The sequence below is a fragment of the Oncorhynchus tshawytscha genome, unplaced genomic scaffold (genome assembly GCF_018296145.1).
Source record: "Oncorhynchus tshawytscha isolate Ot180627B unplaced genomic scaffold, Otsh_v2.0 Un_scaffold_16570_pilon_pilon, whole genome shotgun sequence".
NCBI lineage: Eukaryota > Metazoa > Chordata > Actinopteri > Salmoniformes > Salmonidae > Oncorhynchus > Oncorhynchus tshawytscha.
This window is the reverse complement of record NW_024609796.1, coordinates 113,975-130,000: the sequence shown is the minus strand read 5'-3', so window position 1 is coordinate 130,000 and position 16,026 is coordinate 113,975. Positions and strand designations below refer to the sequence as shown.

The following is a 16,026-nucleotide window of genomic DNA, read 5'->3' as shown; positions in this document are numbered from 1 at the left end:
CTTGTTAACAGACTGGTCAGGTTTGTGTGGTGTGTTCTGGAGAATGACCAGGACACGTGGTCCCCATCTTATTGTTCTTGTCTGTTTTACTGCTGCTATCACACATTTTTTTGTTATTTATTTAACCTTTATTTAACCAGGTTAAACACATTGAGGTTAAAACCCTATTTTGCGAGGGAGACCTGGCAAGAAGGCAAAACAGGGAAATAGCAGCGTGTCCATAAAACATCACAGAAAAATACAGAATTCACACAAAAGACAAAGTGTCACAAGTTAAAGATACAATTGAAGATAAGAAACAACTGCAGTTTTCACAAACAGTGTTGTCAATCAGAGTCTTAACAGGCAAAGACACTAACTCCTCTAACTTTACAATCTTCTGAAACATGTTCCAGGATGAAGGGGCATTATGGGGAAATGATTGTTTTCCCATCTCAGTTCTAGCCTTAGGAACAGACAAGGACAGCAGCGACTGTGAATGAAGACTATATTGAGTGACTGATCTGGGCATTAAAGAACAGAGGTACAAAGGCAGCATGGCAGCTAGGACTAATGCTGTTTCCACAAATAGCCCTCCCTCCCTGAGAGAAAGACAGAGGCAGAGAGAGACAGAAAGGGAGAGAGGGAGTGTGAGGGACAGAGAGAGACTGTGGGGTCATGGGACACAGTTTATTGCCTGTATTTAGGATGGAGGACCCTCCACTTCATATCTGTTCTTTGTTTAGTTGGGAGGAGACACTCCAGAGTTCTCAGCATCCAGAAGAATGTTTGGCTCAGTGAATTGCCTGCATTCTGTTCAGACTGGACATTGGATGACAGAACGGAGGATAGAACACAGAACATTGGGGTCTGAGTTAATGCTGGCTGAAAGGTATTGTCAGAACAGTACAGAACAGTACAGTAGAGTCGACCCACATCTCCTCTCATTGTGTGCTTCTATAAATGGCTTATTCCTCTAATGCCTATTGCAGGCCTGAGGGGAGGGACGCTGTTTCATGTGTTTGAGCAGTTTCCCCTCTTTTAGTGCATGTCCAATGGGTTTCCATGTGCTGTGGACCAGAGGCATAACATCACTGTTGCAGATCCAGGCTGGGTGGAGGGGAGGGACGCTGGTTCATGTGTTTGAGCAGTTTCCTCTCTTTTAGTGCCTGTCCAATGGGTTTCCATGTGGACCAGAGGCATAACATCACTGTAGCAGATCCAGGCTGGGTGGAGGGGAGGGACGCTGGTTCATGTGTTTGAGCAGTTTCCTCACTTTTAGTGCCTGTCCAATGGGTTTCCATGTGCTGTGGACCAGAGGCATAACATCACTGTAGCAGATCCAGGCTGGGTGGAGGGGAGGGACGCTGGTTCATGTGTTTGAGCAGTTTCCTCTCTTTTAGTGCCTGTCCAATGGGTTTCCATGTGCTGTGGACCAGAGGCATAACATCACTGTAGCAGATCCAGGCTGGGTGGAGGGGAGGGACGCTGGTTCATGTGTTTGAGCAGTTTCCTCTCTTTTAGTGCCTGTCCAATGGGTTTCCATGTGGACCAGAGGCATAACATCACTGTAGCAGATCCAGGCTGGGTGGAGGGGGACCGCTGTCTGCTTTCCCTACTCTGTATTCCTTAAGGTCCTGTGTGTGTACCATGTTGTCTGACTCTCAAATGGCTCCCTATTCCCTTTATAGTGCACTACTTTAAACAAGGCCCATAGAGCTCTGGTCAAAAGTAGTGCACTATATAGGAAATAGTGAGCCATTTGGTATGCATCCTATGTACTGTAGCTCAGGGCAAGAGGATGTAGCTGGTTACAGGGGAAGGTTGTTGTAGTACTCAGCTGTGTGAAACCCACCCTGTCAGCTAACAGGACAGCTCTGTAAACTGAACCATCAGAACGTAGCAGGACTTAACAGTGAAGGACATGGACCTTGTGGCTGTAGCTACGCTGAAACAATATCCATCCCTGAATTCTAGTGGGGAAGCCTGTCACCTTGTACAGTAACAGTACAGTACAATAACCTCTACAGTGTTTATCCAGCATATCTCTCATCCTCGTCTCTCCCCTCTCAAAGCCACAGCACCACAGGTTTAGGTCTTAGGAGATGCTAAACTGAACTAAACTATAGTTATGTTCCTGACTCCTGAAGTCTGATAGTATCACAGACACACACACACACACACACACACACACACACAGTGACAGTGATTTGTTCTGTCTCTCTGCAGTCAGATATTGGAGGAGGAGAAGCTCCAGCAGAAGGAGAGGACACGTATGGAGATGAGACGTCAGGTCTCTGTGTCCTGGGACTCAGGGGGTCCGACGAGGCGCCGCCTAAAGTAAGAGCTTGCACACACACACACACACACACAGAGATAGAGAGAGAGTCACATGCACACTTTTATACACACACACACACACAGAAGTACATTAATAGACACACACACACACACACACACACACACACACACACACACACACACACACACACACAGAAGCACATTAATAGACACACACACACACACACAGAAGCACATTGACACACACACACACACACACACACACACACAGAAGCACATTAATAGACACACACACACACAGAAGCACATTAATAGACACACACACACACAGAAGCACATTAATAGACACACACACACACACACAGACAGAAGCACATTAATAGACACACACACACACACACACATATAAGCATATTAATAGACACACACACACAGCAACTTTATGCTTTGGCAACGAGGAGGTCACAGACGTCATCATCAACACCTATCTTGGCAGTCAGTCTGTCAGTTGGCTGCTCCCATTACAAGAGGAGTTTTCATGGTATGACATCTGTAAACACTGTACATAAATACAACAGTACAGTCAAGCTCGAGGCTTTAGTTAGTGACTCCCTCAGGAATTACACATAGAGTCAGGTGGAGTCTACATGCTTGGAGCCACAATTTCATTTCTTTTGGTCAGACTGTCTGTCCGTTAGACATTATTCTGAGGGAAACGTTCTTCATAGCTTCACCTCTTCCATCCTCTAATGTTATTTAGAGAGCTTTCATTTTCTATCTGATATACTAATGTCATTTCTGTTCCCAGTTTTCTCTCTGCTGCAGCTGTTCGCCTTATCTAAAGCCTTATCTATTGTTAACTCATGGTCCTATTCTCAGGAACTAGTCTCCACCATGGACAAACACTGCTGGCTGCTGTGACTGAACAGCTCTGTGTATAGCCACCATATCAACTCAGCAAAAAAAAGAAACGCCTTCTCACTGTCAACTGCGTTTATTTTCAGCAAATTTAACGTCCATAAATATTTGTATGAACAAAGCAAGATTCAATAACTGAGACAAACTGAACAAGTTCCACAGACATGTGACTAACAGAAATGTGTCCCTGAACAAAGAGGGGGTCAAAAGTAACAGTCAGTATCTGGTGTGGCCACCAGCTGCATTAAGTACTGCACTGCATCTCCTCCTCATGGACTGCACCAGATTTGCCAGTTCTTGCTGTGAGATGTTACCCCACTCTTCCACCAAGGCACCTGCAAGTTCCCAGACAATTCTGGGGGGAATGGCCCTAGCCCTCACCCTCCGATCCAACATGTCCCAGACGTGCTCAATGGGAGTGAGATCCTGGCTCGTCGCTGGCCATGGCAGAACACTGACAGTCCTGTCTTGCAGGCAATCACACACAGAATGAGCAGTATGGCTGGTGGCATTGTCATGCTAGAGGGTCATGTCAGGATGAGCCTGCAGGAAGGGTACCACATGAGGGAGGGTCATGTCAGGATGAGCCTGCAGGAAGGGTACCACATGAGGGAGGGTCATGTCAGGATGAGCCTGCAGGAAGGGTACCACATGAGGGAGGGTCATTTCAGGATGAGCCTGCAGGAAGGGTACCACATGAGGGAGGGTCATGTCAGGATGAGCCTGCAGGAAGGGAACCACATGAGGGAGGGTCATGTCAGGATGAGCCTGCAGGAAGGGTACCACATGAGGGAGGGTCATGTCAGGATGAGCCTGCAGGAAGGGTACCACATGAGGGAGGGTCATGTCAGGATGAGCCTGCAGGAAGGGTACCACATGAGGGAGGGTCATGTCAGGATGAGCCTGCAGGAAGGGTACCACATGAGGGAGGGTCATGTCAGGATGAGCCTGCAGGAAGGGTACCACATGAGGGAGGAGGATGTCTTCCTTGTAACGCATAGCGTTGAGACTGGCTGCAATGACAACAAGCTCAGTCCGATGATGCTGTGACACACCACCCCAGACCATGACAGACCCTCCACCTCCAAATCGATCCCGCTCCAGAGTACAGGCCTCGGTGTAACGCTCATTCCTTCGACGATAAAACCAGAATCCGACCATCGCCTCTGGTGAGACAAAACCGCGACTCGTCAGTGAAGAGCACTTTTTGCCAGTCCTGTCTGGTCCAGTGACGGTGGGTTTGTGCCCATAGGCAACGTTGTTGCCGGTGATGTCTGGTGAGGACCTGCCTTACAACAGGCCTACAAGCCCTCAGTCCAGCCTCTCTCAGCCTAATGCGGACAGTCTGAGCACTGATGGAGGGATTGTGCGTTCCTGGTATAAATTGAGCAGTTGTACCTGTACCTGTCGCGCAGGTGTGATGTTCGGATGTACCGATCCTGTGCAGAGTGTTGTTACACGTGGTCTGCCACTGCGAAGACGATCAGCTGTCCATCCTGTCTCCCTGTAGCTCTGTCTTAGGCGTCTCAGTACGGACACTGCAATTTATTGCCCTGGCCACATCTGCAGTCCTCATGCCTCCTTGCAGCATGCTTAAGACACATTCACGCAGATGAGCAGGGAACCTAGGCATCTTTCTTTTGGTGTTTTTCAGAGTCAGTAGAAAGGCCTCTTTAGTGTCCTAAGTTTTCATAACTGTGACCTTAATTACCTACCATCTGTAAGCTGTTAGTGTGTTAACGACCATTCCACAGGTGCATGTTCATTAATTGTTTATGGTTCATTGAACAAGCATGGGAAACAGGGTTTAAACCCTTTACAATGAAGATCTGTGAAGTTTTTTGGATTTTTACAAATTATCTTTGAAAAAGGGACGTTTCTTTTTTTGCTGAGTTTAAAACCACCATTTCTCTTCTAATACTGTGTGATGACTATTAATGGGAACTATTTTATCAAGAGACTATTTTATCAAGGGAATCTTTTATCAAGAGACTATTTTATCAAGGGACTATTTTATGTGACTACACTGTCCCACCCTTATTGACTACCTTGCTGTTCTCCTCCACTGACGACCCTGCTCTCTTCCCACACTGACTACCCTGCTCTCTTCCCACACTGACTACCCTGCTCTCTTCCCACACTGATGACCCTGCTCTCCGCCCCACTGACGACCCTGCTCTCTTCCCACACTGACTACCCTGCTCTCTTCCCACACTGACGACCCTGCTCTCCGCCCCACTGACGACCCTGGTCTCCTCCCCCATTAGATCCTCTACCAGCTCTCTGCTTACAGCTTATCACCTAGCTGGCTTTGTCTTCAGCAATGTTCCATCATGTCTCAATGTGCTTGTTGTGCTCTGTCTGTGTGTCTGACCACATCTCCCTGTGTCTCAGTGTCTCTGTTCCCTTGTCTCCCTCCGTCTTGTCTGTCTGGTCCCTCCCGTCTGTCCGGTCCCTCCCGTCTGTCTGTCTGCCTGTCTGTCCGTCTGTCTGTGTCATCATCATCATGCTATACCTCCCTGTGCTTTGGCTCTCAGCCCTCCCTGTGCTTTGGCTCTCAGCCCTCCCTGTGCTTTGGCTCTCAGCCCTCCCTGTGCTTTGGCTCTCAGCCCTCCCTGTGCTTTGGCTCTCAGCCCTCCCTGTGCTTTGGCTCTCAGCCCTCCCTGTGCTTTGGCTCTCAGCCCTCCCTGTGCTTTGGCTCTCAGCCCTCCCTGTGCTTTGGCTTTCAGTCCTCCCTGTGCTTTGGCTCTCAGCCCTCCCTGTGCTTTGGCTCTCAGCCCTCTCTGTGCTTTGGCTCTCAGCCCTCCCTGTGCTTTGGCTCTCAGCCCTCCCTGTGCTTTGGCTCTCAGCCCTCCCTGTGCTTTGGCTCTCAGCCCTCCCTGTGCTTTGGCTTTCAGCCCTCCCTCCCTCAGCCCTGCTTTGGCTCTCAGCCCTCCCTATGCTTTGGCTCTCAGCCCTCCCTATGCTTTGGCTCTCAGCCCTCCCTGTGCTTTGGCTCTCAGCCCTCCCTGTGCTTTGGCTCTCAGCCCTCCCTGTGCTTTGGCTCTCAGCCCTCCCTATGCTTTGGCTCTCAGCCCTCCCTGTGCTTTGGCTCTCAGCCCTCCCTGTGCTTTGGCTCTCAGCCCTCCCTGTGCTTTGGCTCTCAGCCCTCCCTGTGCTTTGGCTTTGGCTCTCAGCCCTCCCTATGCTTTGGCTCTCAGCCCTCCCTGTGCTTTGGCTCTCAGCCCTCCCTATGCTTTGGCTCTCAGCCCTCCCTGTGCTTTGGCTCTCAGCCCTCCCGCCCTCCCTGTGTGCTTTGCTTTGGCTCTCAGCCCTCCCTGTGCTTTGGCTCTCAGCCCTCCCTATGCTTTGACTCTCAGCCCTCCCTATGCTTTGACTCTCAGCCCTCCCTGTGCTTTGGCTCTCAGCCCTCCCTGTGCTTTGGCTCTCAGCCCTCCCTGTGCTTTGGCTCTCAGCCCTCCCTGTGCTTTGGCTCTCAGCCCTCCCTGTGCTTTGGCTCTCAGCCCTCCCTGTGCTTTGGCTCTCAGCCCTCCCTGTGCTTTGGCTCTCAGCCCTCCCTGTGCTTTGGCTCTCAGCCCTCCCTGTGCTTTGGCTCTCAGCCCTCCCTGTGCTTTGGCTCTCAGCCCTCCCTGTGCTTTGGCGAGCACCCCCTTCCCCACCACAGGTAGTACTACACCCTTCATGCCCCCTGCGGTTGTCAGGTCCTCTAACCCCACCTCCACACTGAAAGGCTGCAGCCACCCCAAAAGCAGCAGCTGACCCATGCAGTCCACAGATCCATACATGCTGGTGGGACAGGACAGAAGGCCACAGCATTAAATAGATCAGAGCTGTAAAGGTTTTGACATACGCCAGTCTAGTGGTGTCTCTCTGAAAGAGACACTGTCCAGCTCCAATCCAGGGATTTCAGTGTCAAGTTATGTAGACAAATCACTGGTTGTTTCTCATAGGGCTCCTGTTAGGATGCAACAGTGATCCATTATAGTGCTATTTCACTTTGACAAGAGACACAAAATGGCTTCAAATCTAGTTAGATGATTATTGTGGATTTGTTCAAAGCTGTGGGCTAAATACTTACACTGAATATGATGGCAAACACACTAGGGTAACATGAAGTCACATTTAGAATTAAATCATGTTTTGGTCCATCGTAGATTTAGTGATTTTCTTTGTTGAATATTGTGACACTAAGCTGTTTGGAAAGCAGCATGTTGTCTTAACACAATGTGCCTTGGCCTTGAGGGGGAAATGCTATGGAAATGTCCTCAGGTTGTCACTCACTTTCAGAGCCTGTGTAGGATGCTTGTGTAATCGTTGTCCCAAATGGCACCCTTTTCCCCTATGTAGTGCACTACTTTTGACCTGGGCCCATAGGCCTCTGGTGGAAAGAAGGGCACTATGTTAGGGAACAGGGTTCCATTTGGGATGCAGTATACAGTACTGTACAGCAGGGTGACTTCTACTGTTGTTCTACCATGAAAACATGCTGCTCTCATTGGTCCTTTTTCAACACGGTTGGTTGATGCTTCCGTTGTCGTCATCTTAGCCATCCCAGCGTTGTGTACAACCATGTAGAATGTTTCTATTGTACGTATTCTAAATGAGTATCTGAACTCTGTAACTTTCACATCATTTCCTGTGTCATTTCCACCGTGTTGTCACATGTTGTAACTTACAGCCTGTTCTGTTTCGTTCACTGTCTTTTGCTAATCGGGAGGTTTGGCCTCGAGAAGCTTACTGTGAAAAGGTCTGTAAGGTAGATGTTTCGCTATGATTAAATATAAGGAAAGTCTGAGTGCAATACTCAGTGGAGGAGGAGATTGTTGCCTGCCTGCCTATCAACATGTCACCCTGAATTGGAGATGATTTTTCTACCCTCATCCCCCCCCACATCCCGCACCAAAAATAACCATCAACTCTACTAAGTCCAACACCAGAACTCTCATATAACTCTTTTGTGAATGTTGAACTAACCGCCTGCTTGTTTCATAGCCTTTCTTTGTTTCCCTTTTGGACAGCTCTAACACTGTCAACACACATTGCATCTGTAGTGTGTGTGTGTGTGTGTGTGTGTGTGTGTGTGTGTGTGTGTGTGTGTGTGTGTGTGTGTGTGTGTGTGTGTGTGTGTGTACACCTAGCTCTATCTAACCCAGACCTAGCTATGGAGATGAAACAGCAGCATGTATTTAACAGAGCTCTCTGTCTCTCTCTCTCTATAGCCCAGCAGACCAGGGTACCCCAGCCCACGCTCCAGTGAGGGGTTCTACCCCAGCCCACAGCACCTGGGGCAGCCCACCCACTACCAGGTAGCGCAAGGAGAGCTGGTTCACAGGGGGGCAGGTAGCCTAGCGGTTAAGAGCGTTGGACCAGTAACCGAAATGTTACTGGTTTGAATCCCGAGCCGTCTAGGTGAAAAATCTGTCGATGTACCGTTGAGCAAGGCACTTAACTCTAATTGCTCCTGTAAGTCACTCTGGATAAGAGTGTCTGCTAAATGACTCAAACGTAAATGTTAAATGTGTTATAACATCATAACCACTAGCAGGTAGAGCAAGGAGAGCTGGTACATTGTTATAAAGTAGTTATAACATCATAACCACTAGCAGGTAGAGCAAGGAGAGCTGGTACATTGTGTTATAAAGTAGTTATAACATCATAACCACTAGCAGGTAGAGCAAGGAGAGCTGGTACATTGTGTTATAAAGTAGTTATAACATCATAACCACTAGCAGGTAGAGCAAGGAGAGCTGGTACATTGTGTTATAAAGTAGTTATGACATCATAACCACTAGCAGGTAGAGCAAGAGAGCTGGTACATTGTTATAAAGTAGTTATAACATCATAACCACTAGCAGGTAGAGCAAGGAGAGCTGGTACATTGTGTTATAAAGTAGTTATAACATCATAACCACTAGCAGGTAGAGCAAGGAGAGCTGGTACATTGTGTTATAAAGTAGTTATGACATCATAACCACTAGCAGGTAGAGCAAGGAAAGCTGGTACATTGTTATAAAGTAGTTATAACATCATAACCACTAGCAGGTAGAGCAAGGAGAGCTGGTACATTGTGTTATAAAGTAGTTATAACATCATAACCACTAGCAGGTAGAGCAAGGAGAGCTGGTACATTGTGTTATAAAGTAGTTATGACATCATAACCACTAGCAGGTAGAGCAAGGAGAGCTGGTACATTATGTTATAAAGTAGTTATAACAGCATAACCACTAGCAGGTAGCCTAGCTCCTACAACACACTGACAGAGAGACATGAGACAGTACTCTGTGTTTATACAGTAGTTATAACAGGCCTTTCCCTAGATGTCATGGGATTCTGTTTTTGTAGTTGGGATTTTGGTCGTTCCTGATCTAAGTAGATACATTACTAATTCAAAGGCCCCTGTCCTTCCCAGATGGCAGGATACCCAGGCACCCACGGCATGCCTTCCATCACCAGTGGGATGTACCCTCCCCAGGCTTCCCACGATCCCCATGACACCTGGAACCACCACCGGCAGCAGGACCTCCCCATGTGGTCCCCCAACATGGAGGTAAGGATCCGGGGATGGACCAGTGTTGTACACCTGGTGCTCCCAATAACAAGATGGTTCTGTCGTAGCGATTTAGGTTGGTGAGGGACAATACACTGATTCTCTCTCTCTCTCTCTCAATCTCTCTTTTTCTTTCTTTCTTTCTTTCTCTCAATTTTTCTCTCTTTCTCTCTCGCTCTCTCTCTCTCTCTCTTTCTTTCTGTCTCTCTCTGTATCTCTCTCTCTCTCTCTGTCTGTCTGTCTGTCTGTCTGTCTGTCTGTCTGTCTGTCTGTCTGTCTGTCTGTCTGTCTGTCTGTCTGTCTGTCTCTCTCTCTCTCTCTCTCTCTCTCTCTCTCTCTCTGTGTCTGTCTGTCTTTCTCTCTGTGTGTCTGTCTGTCTCAGGACAGGGGGTCTCTGGACATGCAGGTGATGGGTCAGGTTCTGCCCCCCCTCCTGATGGAGGAACAGCTGATGATGCAACAGCAGCAGATGGAGGAGGACCAGCGGTGGCTGGAGCATGAGGAACGCTTCCTGGTAATAACACACACACACTATACAGTGGGGCAAAAAAAGTATTTTGTCAGCCACCGATTGTGCAAGTTCTCCCACTTAAAACGATGAGAGAGGCCTGTAATTTTCGTCATAGGTACACTTCAACTATGACAGACAAAATGAGAAGGAAAAAAAACAGAGAATCACATTGTAGGATTTTTAATGAATTTATTTGCAAATTATGGTGGAAAATAAGTATATGGTCAATAACAAAAGTTTATCTCAATACTTTGTTATATACCCTTTGTTGGCTATGACAGAGGTCAACTGTTTTCTGTAAGTCTTCACAAGGTTTTCACACACTGTTGCTGGTATTTTGGCCCATTCCTCCATACAGGTCTCCTCTAGAGCAGTAATGTTTTGGGGCTGTTGCTGGACAACACAGACTTTCAACTCCCTCCAAACATTTTCTATGGGGTTGAGATCTGGAGACTGGCTTTGCCACTCCAGGACCTTGAAATGCTTCTTACGAAGCCACTCCTTCGTTGCCCGGGCGGTGTGTTTGGGATCATTGTCATACTGAAAGACCCAGCCATGTTTCATCTTCAATGCCCTTGCTGATGGAAGGAGGTTTTCACTCAAAATCTCACGATACATGGCCCCATTCATTCTTTCCTTTACACGGATCGGTCGTCCTGGTCCCTTTGCAGAACAACAGCCCCAAAGCATGATGTTTCCACCCCCATGCTTCACAGTAGGTATGGTGTTCTTTGGATGCAACTCAGCATTCTTTGTCCTCCAAACACGACGAGTTGAGTTTTTACCAAAAAGTTATATTTTAGTTTCATCTGACCATATGACATTCTCCCAATCTTCTTCTGGATCATCCAAATGCTCTCTAGCAAACTTCAGACGGGCCTGGACATGTACTGGCTTAAGCAGGGGAACACGTCTGGCACTGCAGGATTTGAGTCCCTGGCGGCGTAGTGTGTTACTGATGGTAGGCTTTGTTACTTTGGTCCCAGCTCTCTGCAGGTCATTCACTAGGTCCCCCCGTGTGGTTCTGGGATTTTTGCTCACCGTTCTTGTTATCATTTTGACCCCACGGGGTGAGATCTTGCGTGGAGCCCCAGATCGAGGGAGATTATCAGTGATCTTGTATGTCTTCCATTTCCTAATAATTGCTCCTACAGTTGATTTCTTCAAACCAAGCTGCTTACCTATTGCAGATTCAGTCTTCCCAGCCTGGTGCAGGTCTACAATTTTGTTTATGGTGTCCTTTGACAGCTCTTTGGTCTTGGCCATAGTGGAGTTTGGAGTGTGACTGTTTGAGGTTGTGGACAGGTGTCTTTTATACTGATAACAAGTTCAAACAGGTGCCATTAATACAGGTAACGAGTGGAGGACAGAGGAGCCTCTTAAAGAAGAAGTTACAGGTCTGTGAGAGCCAGAATACTTATTTATTTTCCAATAAATTCATTAAAAATCCTACAATGTGATTTTCTGGATTTTTTTATTTATTTTGTCTGTCATAGTTGAAGTGTACCTATGATGAAAATTACAGGCCTCTCTCATCTTTTTAAGTGGGAGAACTTGCACAATTGGTGGCTGACTAAATACTCTGTCCTCCACTCGTTACCTGTATTAATGGCACCTGTTTGAACTTGTTATCAGTATAAAAGACACCTATAAAAGACACCACACACATATACAAGCACACACACACACACTATATATATATATACAGTACATATACACAAACCACACACACACACATACCCCACACACAGACACACTATATATACATACACACATACCACACACACACACACACACTATATACATACACACATACCACACACATATACAAGCACACACACACTATATATATATACATACACACATACCACACACACACAAACCACACACACATAATCGTTGTACAGACCTGCCTCCTGTAACCCCTCTGATGGTGATGCAGGAGATAACAGACCTGCCTCCTGTAACCCCTCTGATGGTGATGCAGGAGATAACAGACCTGCCTCCTGTAAGCTCTCTGATGGTGATGCAGGAGATAACAGACCTGCCTCCTGTAACCCTCTGATGGTGATGCAGGAGATAACAGACCTGCCTCCTGTAACCCCTCTGATGGTGATGCAGGAGATAACAGACCTGCCTCCTGTAACCCCTCTGATGGTGATGCAGGAGATCACAGACCTGCCTCCTGTAACCCCTCTGATGGTGATGCAGGAGATAACAGACCTGCCTCCTGTAACCCTCTGATGGTGATGCAGGAGATAACAGACCTGCCTCCTGTAAGCCCTCTGATGGTGATGCAGGAGATAACAGACCTGCCTCCTGTAACCCCTCTGATGATGATGCAGGAGATAACAGACCTGCCTCCTGTAACCCCTCTGATGATGATGCAGGAGATAACAGACCTGCCTCCTGTAACCCCTCTGATGATGATGCAGGAGATAACAGACCTGCCTCCTGTAACCCCTCTGATGATGATGCAGGAGATAACAGACCTGCCCCTTCATGTTCTGTTTGCAGGGTGTTTACTTACAACTGTAAATGTCTGACACAAATGTACTTCATCATTCCTTGGAAAGCCCTGTGTTAATTGTGCACAGATGTCGTACATTATGTTTTGCACTGGCTTCATACCCCTCAGTTATTTTAGTAGTACCGTATCATTATCTCTGAGATGTGTCCCAGAGCGCCTCAGTTCACTTCTTGGATCATTTTTTACATTCAACGGACAAAGACGTTTTCAGAGAAGAAAGGGGGAAACAAAAACCATCGTCTTGTGTTTTTCAGACATTTGGCAAAGCTGTCAACTTTTGTGTGTTCTCAAAGTTTTATATTGTGTGTGTGTGCGTGTGCGTGCCCAGGTGTGGCTAAAGCAAATTCCTAGCTAATGATAGGTTTGTCCCTCCATGCGCCGTCAAGTATGGTAAACTTATTTTGACCCACAGTTGGTGAAGGCAAATGTTCTTTGCTGGAAAGCTGAGTAGGTTGTATGTAGTTTAGACCCGTAGACTCTTATTTCATACAAGGGGAGGGACTACTAGAAGAAAGGAAGGAGAGGACCAGGGGAGAGAGATAGGGGGGGAGAAAGAGACAGAGGTGGAGAGATAGAGACAGCGAGGGATAGAGAGAGAGAGACAAAGAAGGAGGAAGAGAGAGAGGCAGGCGAACAGAGAGATCTGGCTGTATGTTCACTTTGTGTGAATCAGTTAGCGAGCCAGTCAGTCAGTGAGCCAGTCAGTCAGTGAGCCAAGCCGTGTAAACAGGAGTAAACGTGGGGAACCTCTCTCATCCTGTTGATGGAATTCCTAGCAGCTCCATGCTCTCCTCCCAGGCACTGAAACACACAGCAGAGAACAGCAGTCCAAAGGATGCAAGTTTTCAAGTCCTTCCTGGGAAAACTGGTACAGCATTAGGGAAGGAGGCAGGGAGAGAGGAATGCGAATAGTTTGGCAGGCAGCTGGCGTGAGACTGAAGTTTTAATAAGTTACCGGGCAGAGCAGCAGGAGTACATTTGCTGCGCTGCGGGATTCTAAGCTGTGTACAACTGTTCCTTCTGTGTTGAAGTGCTAGAAAGATAAATCATTGAATGTGCCGACTACTGTAGATGTTAAAATATATTAGCATACTAGAAAAAATATTAACATACCAGAAAAAAATATTATCATACTAGAATTGATGCTCATCAAGAAATAACAGCGACAAGTGCACAGGGAAACCATTTAAAACAACTGTAGGCGCGTTACAGCGCATTAGATAAAGTCGCTCAGAAGATGTGGTTTTAGCTGCAATCTAATGTCGACTTTGCTTGTGGAAAACGGTATGAGCGATGTAAGGGCTTTATTCATGCGCAGTTGTTGGGTCTCGATCCTTCTGCAAGTTGGATGAGCAGCGCATTTACCTCAGCAACAGAAAGTCACGTCGAAGACTAGCTAGCTGACATTAGCTGAAACCCTATATTACAATACAACACACACACAAATAATAATGACCACTCCAAGGATGAAGTGGAGAATGTCTCTTGTTACCATTTTGTAATGTGTTTACGTAGCAGTGATTTGTATTTGTCATGATATTGTATATTCATTTTGATTTGATCTGACTGATTTGAATATCAGTGCATCAGATGTCATACCACTGTTATAGCAAAGTAATGTCCATTATCACTGTGATATAGAGAAATAATGATTGTTTTCCACGTTGAAATCAGTCTGAGCATTTGTTTGTTCGTTCGATCATTCATTTAACCTGCTGTGTCTCTCTCGGTCTCAACCAGAAGCCAGATTCAAGGATTTCCAGAGGCAGCATTGACCGGGACGACGGCATCCTCCACGGACCAGTAAGTCTCCTCTTGTTACCTGGTTTCCCTGCATGGAATAACAGTCAACGCTATCTCCTGTTCTCTTTATCTCTCTCACAAATATGCAAAATACCTTGGGCTTTCACTCAAAAGAAGTTAAAGACATTTTGTCTGGAGGGGGGGTTCCCGTCAATGTCTCTCTGCTGTCTGTACTTGTTGTACCACTCCTAGCCTTGGGTTGTGTATGAGTTATACAGTGAGTCAGTGAGTATTACAGTAGTCAGTCCTACAGTGGGAGAGAACACTCCCAGACAGCCTGTGTAGTAACTCTAGAGGCTCAAGTCAATCAAACCAGTATTTCTGTATTTACGCTGTAGTGCAGTATATTAGTATATTATATTTTGTGGTCCCCAATCAGAGACAACGATAAACAGCTGCTTCTGATTGAGAACCAATCTAGGCAACAATAGAAGAACATAAAAAACACAAAACAAGACTAGAAACAAGCCCATAAACATACAAAATATGGCTACCCTAGACCCCAGGACAAAAAACACATATATCATAAAAACACCTAGACTAGAAACAAGCCCATAAACATACAAAAACCCTAGACAGGACAAAAACACATATATCATCCTCGTCACACCCTGACCTAACCAAAATAATAAAGAAAACTAAGGTCAGGGCGTGACATACATAAATACAAATTCCCATCAATCTACACACAATACCCCATAATGACAAAGCGTAAACAGGTTTTTTGAATTTTTTTCAAATGTATTAAAAATAGAAAACGGAAATACCTTATTTACATAAGTATTCAGACCCTTAGCTAAGAAACTCAAAATTGCACTCAGGTGCATCCTGTTTCCATTGATCATCCTTGGAGATGTTTCTACAACATGATTGTTGTCCAGCTGTGGTAAATTCAATTGATTGGACATGATTTGGAAAGGCACACACCTGTCTATATACGGTCCCACAGTTGACAGTGCATGTCAGAGCAAAAACTAAGCCGTGAAGTCAAAGGAATTGTCCGAAGAGCTCCGAGACAGAATTGTGTCAAGGAACAGATCTGGGGAAGGGCACCAAATAATATCTACAGCATTGAAGGGCCCCAAGAACACAGTGGCCTCCATCATTCTTAAATGAAGTTAGAAACCACCAAGACTCTTCCTAGAGCTGGCCGCCCAGCCAAACTAAGCAATCGGGGAAGAAGGGCTTTGGTCAGGGAGGTAGGTGATCAAGATCCTGATGGTCACTCTGACAGAGCTCCAGAGTTCCTGTGTGAAATTGGGAACCTTCCAGAGAACCTTCCAGAAGCCACTCCTCAGTAAAAGGCACATGACAGCCTGCTTGGAGTTTGCCAAAAGATACCTAAAGGACTCCAGACCATGAGAAACAAGATTCTCTGGACTGATGAAACCAAGATTGAACTCTTTGGCCTGAATGCCAAATGTCATGTCTGGAGGA

General features: G+C 46.6%; 1 pseudogene; it reads left to right on the top strand.

Moving 5' to 3' along the window:
- Nucleotides 1-16,026, top strand: part of LOC112242167 — a 169,034-nt pseudogene that overhangs the window by 140,717 nt on the left and 12,291 nt on the right.